Genomic DNA, 6,999 nt, shown 5'->3' with positions numbered 1-6,999 from the left:
AGCGGTCGTAAGAGATTTCGCCTAATTAGGTTACTCTCCTCTCCGAATAGGCGGCTTCACCAGTAACAGTACAACAGAGGAAGTTTACTGTCACGAAGGATTAGTTTTCCCGAAATGAAAACTTCAAGTATTTATAGACAAGGAAGTTTGGAAACTAAGGAATTTACAAAACCGAAAATATTCTTAAGATATTGAATAATAATTTCAGTATTCGGTTTTCATAATTCCTGAGAATGCTCTATCGAAAATAATGATCGAAAATCTCCTTGGAAAATCTTTAACTATCAAATGCACATTACTAATTCTTATTTTCCATATATAATTAAAAACCTTAATTAAAAGATTCTTAACTTATTTAATTTCGATCCTGGAATTTACTTCCTTCTTAGCTGTTAAGGAATATCTTTGAATAATAAAATATACGCATTACGGCACGTGTTCAAAGTGTGTTGACATCCTTACTTTGTAAGTCCTCTTTCATACTTACACACTTGAACCGATTTACCACGCTTCCAAAAAAGTTCAGAATTGGTTCATCTGACTTTCAAGAGTTATGCGATTGATTAAGAACTCTCAATCACAAATCATGGGTTTAACGGTTCTATCAAAACAAGTTTCGGTTCTGCCTCCATGTGAATATTGTGCATAGTCACACTAGCTTCCCAAAATTCGGTTGACTAGGTACTAGGATCGGTTCCCCACATATACATGGTATCTAACTTATATGTGTTGTACATGTCCATAGGATCGGTTCCTCTTTGCTTAAAAACGTGTTTCACAAGTCCATTGGATCGGTTACCCTTTCTGATATAAACCTTGCTGCACCCCATACATGGATCGATTCTCATTTGTGATGTGTTGCACCTCTTACTAGGATCGGTTCCCCTTTACCCAGTGTTAGGTCTTACAAACTACACAAACTTGATCATACCATCAGGTGATTACTTAAGATCGGTTTCACTAATAAAAGTCATACCAATACAAAAGCTAGGCCTCATGTGAATAGTTTTACCAAGAACACAAATAAGTCAGGAGAGGTTATACTAATCACACATATTAGTCGTTCATAAGATATGCCATGAATAACAATCCCAATAACGCCTGGCGATTTCCTTTTCGATTCACAAACAAAGTTTATGAACTTTCTTCCTTAAAACACATGTAAAACATTGTTTTCTAAGATGAAATCCTCACCTCATACCTATACATAATCACAATACCGTTCAAACGATTATGTCGATGTGTTATCTACAAAGTTTAATGGTTAAGCAATAAACCTCGTATTGTATTCCTTAATACTATGTCTATCTAGAGTGTTCATGCTTCGCAGTTTTGTTTTCAATATGAACGACTTGAAAGATACTTTAGGGAATGAAACAGTTCAAGTCAAATATCAGTAACCTCAAGTGGAAGGATGATGTTGTGGTTGTATCTCCTTACTTGTTCACTTCTTCAAGTCTTCGCAATACTTGTAATGTCTCATATCCTAAACTTTCAAGCTAATCTATACGAAGTAGACTCTAGTACATTTAATTAAGCGACTCTTAAATGAGTTTTGGTTCACTAAAATATGACAACCAAACTTGAGATACCAACGCTTGGTGGGTTCAACCGAGTTATGCTCTAACAGTCTCAACTATGCGAAGTTGGTTTTATTTTGTATATCTGCTTAATCCCGAGAGTATTCAATTCTGGACAAGGTCCTGGGGTTTTTCTGCATTTGTGGTTTCCTCGTTAACAAAATCTTGTTGTGTCTTTTACTTCTTTATTTCCGCAATTATAATTGTTTTATTATAATTAGAAGTAAAATACACAAATGTTAATTCCTATTTACTTGATATTAATCCTATTGTGTTTGGTTAAGTCCGAACCATTTATCAAGTAAACATACTTTGTCGTTGTATTGTGTCGATCTTGTATCCATAGTCAATCACACGAAGTGTGAACCGATTAGTTGTATTGTCTTGACTCGGTCTATAGACAATCACTTTCGGAGAAAGGACTTATCGGTGGAAAAGTTTTAGATTGAGGTATATTTTGGTACCCCTCGTCTTTTCAAGACTAATATAGTTGCGCACCCAAACCAATCTAAAAATTAATCATAAACCCTAGATATAATGAAAACAAACGATGATGATTAAAAATTCAAATAAATGTGTATTATTAATAGAGATTCACGCTTCGAACATTGAATTCATCCTTAATCAACAAATGATTTATCTACTCATATCACAAAGAAGATGGATAATGGTGGTTTTCCCCTAAAGGGGTAAACCCTAGGTTTTTGATGTAGAAGTAAACCTTAGCATGTGATATGAGATAATATCCCATTTTACATTACCTAATACCTTTTTATATGTTTACATTGCTTGTCCATCAAGTATCTTCGTCGGTTAAGGAACCCGACTCGTAATTACGAAAGAAATACCCTAACCGTGAATTTTGGCCTTCAACAGTTTGCATACCCGTTTGATAGACACATTTTTGTGTCCGATTTGTCTCGATTCTATATATTATTAGGGTTCATTTTTGTACTTATTATGGTGTTTTATTTGTTTGTAGGTATTTTTGGCCAATAAACATTTTTGGAAAAAATTGGCTCGAAAAGTTGTCGGAAAGCACCCGGAGGAAACTTGCTATTCGGACCCACGGTTTGGATAAGGGGCACCCCAAATACATCCCTTAAGGCAGCTGCTAAAGGCACCCCTACTCTGGATAGGGGGCGCCCCCTTTCTTCACAAATTCAAATTTCAAATTTGGCGGGAAAACAAACCAGCATGCATGTAGATTAGGGTTCGCATTCTTGGGAATATTTAAGGAGATTCAATCTCGGATTTTTGTTGGGCTGGACTTCCTAGAGCATAACAGGGTTGGTATATGTGATTGGATCGAATGAATTGGGTTAGAATGACCGGGAGAAGGAAACAGAGGTGTTGCTGTCACGGGTTGCTGTTGGAATATTTTTTCGACAATTCAGGGAGATTAAAGGCTAGAAAAGCTTCCCCAACATTCGTAGTTATCTAATAAAGAGTTTGGAAGTATTGGGAGAGGTCAAATATGCGTGAAGAGAGTTTGGCAGAAAAAAAAACTCCGAAACTTGCTGTGGAGATAAACCAAGATTTTGGGGGATATTTAATCGAGTTGTGGCCTATAAAAGGAGAGGGGATAAGTCATATAAGGGGACGAATCCTTTCAGAGAAGTTTAGAACACCACAGAGCTCCAGAGATCGAGTTGCAGGAAAATACCTTCTTCTGCTGCTGCTGCTGAAGAGGAAGAACACGAAGAACATTGACGCACAAGCAACTGTCGCAGAAAACTATCGTTGTTTCACAGCAGAACCTATGTGTCGTTTATCAACAGTAATTGCATTAGGTCTTTAGCTATTGTTTCCTCTTTGTAACATAGATTCTGCAACATCTTCACACTGTTGCGAATCGGCTGTGTTATCATTTTTTCACCTCCTTGTACACTTTTGAGCCATAAAAACATATTTTGAGAACATGGTTAATATGAGGAGCTAAACCCCATTGCTGAGGCGATAGAGGAAGCTATTTTTCCAACAAAAAGTGGTGTATTCTATTTTACCTTTTTATTTGCAATAATTATATGATTATTTGCCTTGAACTATTATTGAATATGATCTTTATTTGAGTGATTGTGATCTATTTTGATGGAGTATGCTTAGTTTTAAGACTTTTGATGCTTCATACTTGGTATTTACAATTACTACTTTTGAAAATCTACTTGTTGCAATATTTTAGAATCAAATTAAACGAGAAAATTGCATAAATATAAGTATTAGTTTAATCACTTTGAACTTGGAAAATAGTGGAATCTTAGCATCAGTGTTTCTTTTAATATTGATATCATCTTTTTTTGAGTTTTCTATAATTTTTATTGTGTTTTCTATTTTAGTTTTGAATTTAAGTCTAAAAAAAATCCTTCACAAGTCTGAGAAACGAACCACTTTTACCACTATCTACAAATCATATCAATTTTTGGCGCCGCCGACGCGGACTTGTATTTAGGATTTTAGATTTATTTTATTTTTATTTTATTTTTATTATTTTTGTTCTTTTTGATGTTTTTGGGTATTTATCTTGTGTCTATAGGTTCTGGATCATAAAGAAAATTTAGCCAAAGAGTTTGGTGATTTCATAAAGACTTGGAGCTAAAGATTAAAGCAAAAAGAACAGAAAAGAAGACAATTTTATTTTAGACAATTTTAGTTTAGGGTTTGTTTATTTTATTTTAAAAAAAAAACTGTATTAGGGTTTATTATTTTTGTAATTTTTCTTTATTTTTTTGGACTTTTGGACTTTGGGACATTTTTTTTTATTACCCTACGGAAGGGTACTTTAAATATAAACTGTTTACAGAGAAGGAGGAAAATTACGATATTGTCTCTGCACCTTGGGTTCGTACACTAGACATCGGAGTCAGTGGCCCGAGTCGACTACAACCGATTCATCCCCCGTCTGGAACGGGAGGTAAGATTCTAAACACTCGCGAATCCCCTGTCAGCGAGTTACTGGACTCCTTCGTATGCATATATGTTGAGGACTGAATACAGACATTTATTTTTCTAGTAAAGGGCAAGGCCTGGCCATACAAGATAAGGGCTCGGATTTCATCACCGTTCTCTTCTTGCCCGCTTTAGGAACACGTAACCTACGCGAACCTAAGACTAAAATTTTGACTAGAACGAGACCGATAGGGTAACGAGCTTAACAGGAAAGTCATTCGAAAAATATTGGTTAGTCTTTTAAGCATACTTCGAAGTTCTTGATGGTTTCTGTAAGTTGAATGCGTGACTGCGCCGCCTTGAAATACCGGTGATGGGTATCAAAGCTCCACCGAGCTTCCCTCGCCTCTATTCAACTTACGTTAACTCGGATTGATTCCAGAGGGGTTTGCTTAAATTGTAAAGAATTCCCGTTCGAAGGATTAGAAGCTGGTCTAGAAACAATCTAAGTGGAGCCATCATGCTTTTTGTTTGCTAGAAATAAATAGATTTGATTTGGTTGAGTCGGCCTTGATCTGTGTTTGCTTACCCTCCCAATTTAGAAAATTCTATTGTATGCCTGAACGTAAAGGAGACGCACTAGGTAGATTTGTTAAAGAGAAACCTAGTAGTTCGAAGCGTCTCGATTACCTTAATCTAGAGAGTCCGACTTTTGAAGAGTTTTTTTTTTGAACGTCCTTTGACTGAGGAGAGAATCCATGTTGCTCCGATAGCGCCAGAAATGGCAACTTTGAAAGCTTTGTTGAATCCAACTAGGACTACTCGTCCCTTATGTATCAGGTTAGCTGAGACGGAAGCAACTTATGAACTTAAACCTGGGACCTTACAGCTGCTCCCAATCTTTTTGGGGAAAGAAAATGAAAACCCCTATTTCCATGTTAGGGACTTTGAGGAAATTTGTAGTACCCTCAGGATTAGAAACTTAGATGATGATGCTTTAAAACTTAGGTTATTCCCCTTTTCCCTGAAAGATAAAGCTAAATCGTGGCTATATAGTTTGGCTTCCGGGTCAATCGAAACGTATGAACAACCTACATCTGCCTTTTTGAACAAGTTTTTCCCTAGGCACAAAACATCGTCTATTAGGACGCAAATCTGCACGTTTTCTCAACAGGAGGGAGAAACTTTATATAGGTATTTGGAAAGGTTCAATGATTTATTAGACCAATGTCCTCATCATGGTTTAGAGAAGGTTAGGTTAGTTCAGATCCTTTATGAGGGTTTAGATTATCCCACCACAACCACGGTAGAATCTATGTGTACTGGCGGATTTGAGAACCAAACAGTTGATGACACGATGACATATTTGCATGAAGTCGCCGAAAAAACCCAACAATGGGAAAGTAGTAGGGGACCCCAGAAAACAATTCTTCTTAGCAGAGGAAACGTTAATAGGGTAGAAGGAGGCTATGAATCAGATGCCAAAATTGATGCTATAGCGAAAAGGTTAGAAGCTTTAGAAGTGGGTAACACTAGTGGTAGATTGGAACCTCTTTGGGAAGGCCAGAATAATGAAGAGCAATCCAATGCTCTATATAATAACACTAGGTTTGATAATCGTCAGAAGTTTGACCCATATTCAGAAACCTATAATCCTGGTTGGAGGAACCATCCAAACTTTTTATGGTCTAAGGGCCAGAGTCAAGGTCAGTCTAATAATTCTAATGCTCCCCCAGGTTTTGGCTACACTAGGAATACATCAGGCCCAGAAAATAAAACGACTAGCTTAGAGGAATCTTTTAAGATGTTAGCAAAAACTCAGGAAATGTTAGCACAAAGCCATGTTAGTTTTCAACAGGAAACCAAGCAGAATTTTTAAACTAATGCTCAGAGACTTGCTAAGTTAGAACTTCAAGTCGGCCAAATAGCTAAGACCTTAAGTGAGAGAGATAATGGTAGGTTCCCTAGTCAGACTAATCCCAATCCTAGAGGAGTTCATGAAGTAGGTACAAAACCATCGAATCAATTGAATGCTATTAGAACCCTTAGGAGTGGTAGAATAGTAGACAATCAGGTAGCCATGCCCGATAGTGAACATACTGTAGTTCACCCCTCAGGACCACTAGCTAAGGAAACTGATAAAATTTCTGATGATGCCAACTCAGTCCCTGAGAGGTCTGATTCTGTGCCTAGAGCCCCATTTCCTCAGCTATTAGTACCAACAAAGAAGGAATCGAACTTTAATGACATATTGGAAGTTTTTAAGCAAGTTACCATAAACCTTCCTTTATTAGATGCAATTAGGCAAATTCCTGCTTATGCCAAGTTCCTTAAGGATATGTGTACGCGAAAGCGAAAACTTAGCGTCCATAAGAAAGCCTTTTTAGCTAGTCACGTAAGTTCAATTATTCAAAACACACAACTCCAAAGTACAAAGACCCAGGTTCCCCTACCATTGCTTGTACAATAGGTAAACGCCGGGTAGAAAAATTTACTTGACTTAGGAGCCAGTGTGAACCTACTTCCGTACCAT

The 6,999-nt window shown here is 36.9% G+C and overlaps 1 pseudogene; it reads right to left on the bottom strand.

Moving 5' to 3' along the window:
• Positions 1-5,611: 5,611 nt before the first annotated feature.
• Positions 5,612-5,711, bottom strand: LOC113276722 (annotated as a pseudogene).
• Positions 5,712-6,999: the final 1,288 nt, after the last annotated feature.

This window comes from Papaver somniferum, chromosome 4 (assembly GCF_003573695.1).
Source record: "Papaver somniferum cultivar HN1 chromosome 4, ASM357369v1, whole genome shotgun sequence".
NCBI lineage: Eukaryota > Viridiplantae > Streptophyta > Magnoliopsida > Ranunculales > Papaveraceae > Papaver > Papaver somniferum.
Note: the sequence above shows the minus strand (reverse complement) of the source record. Positions and strands in the feature narration are given on the sequence as shown.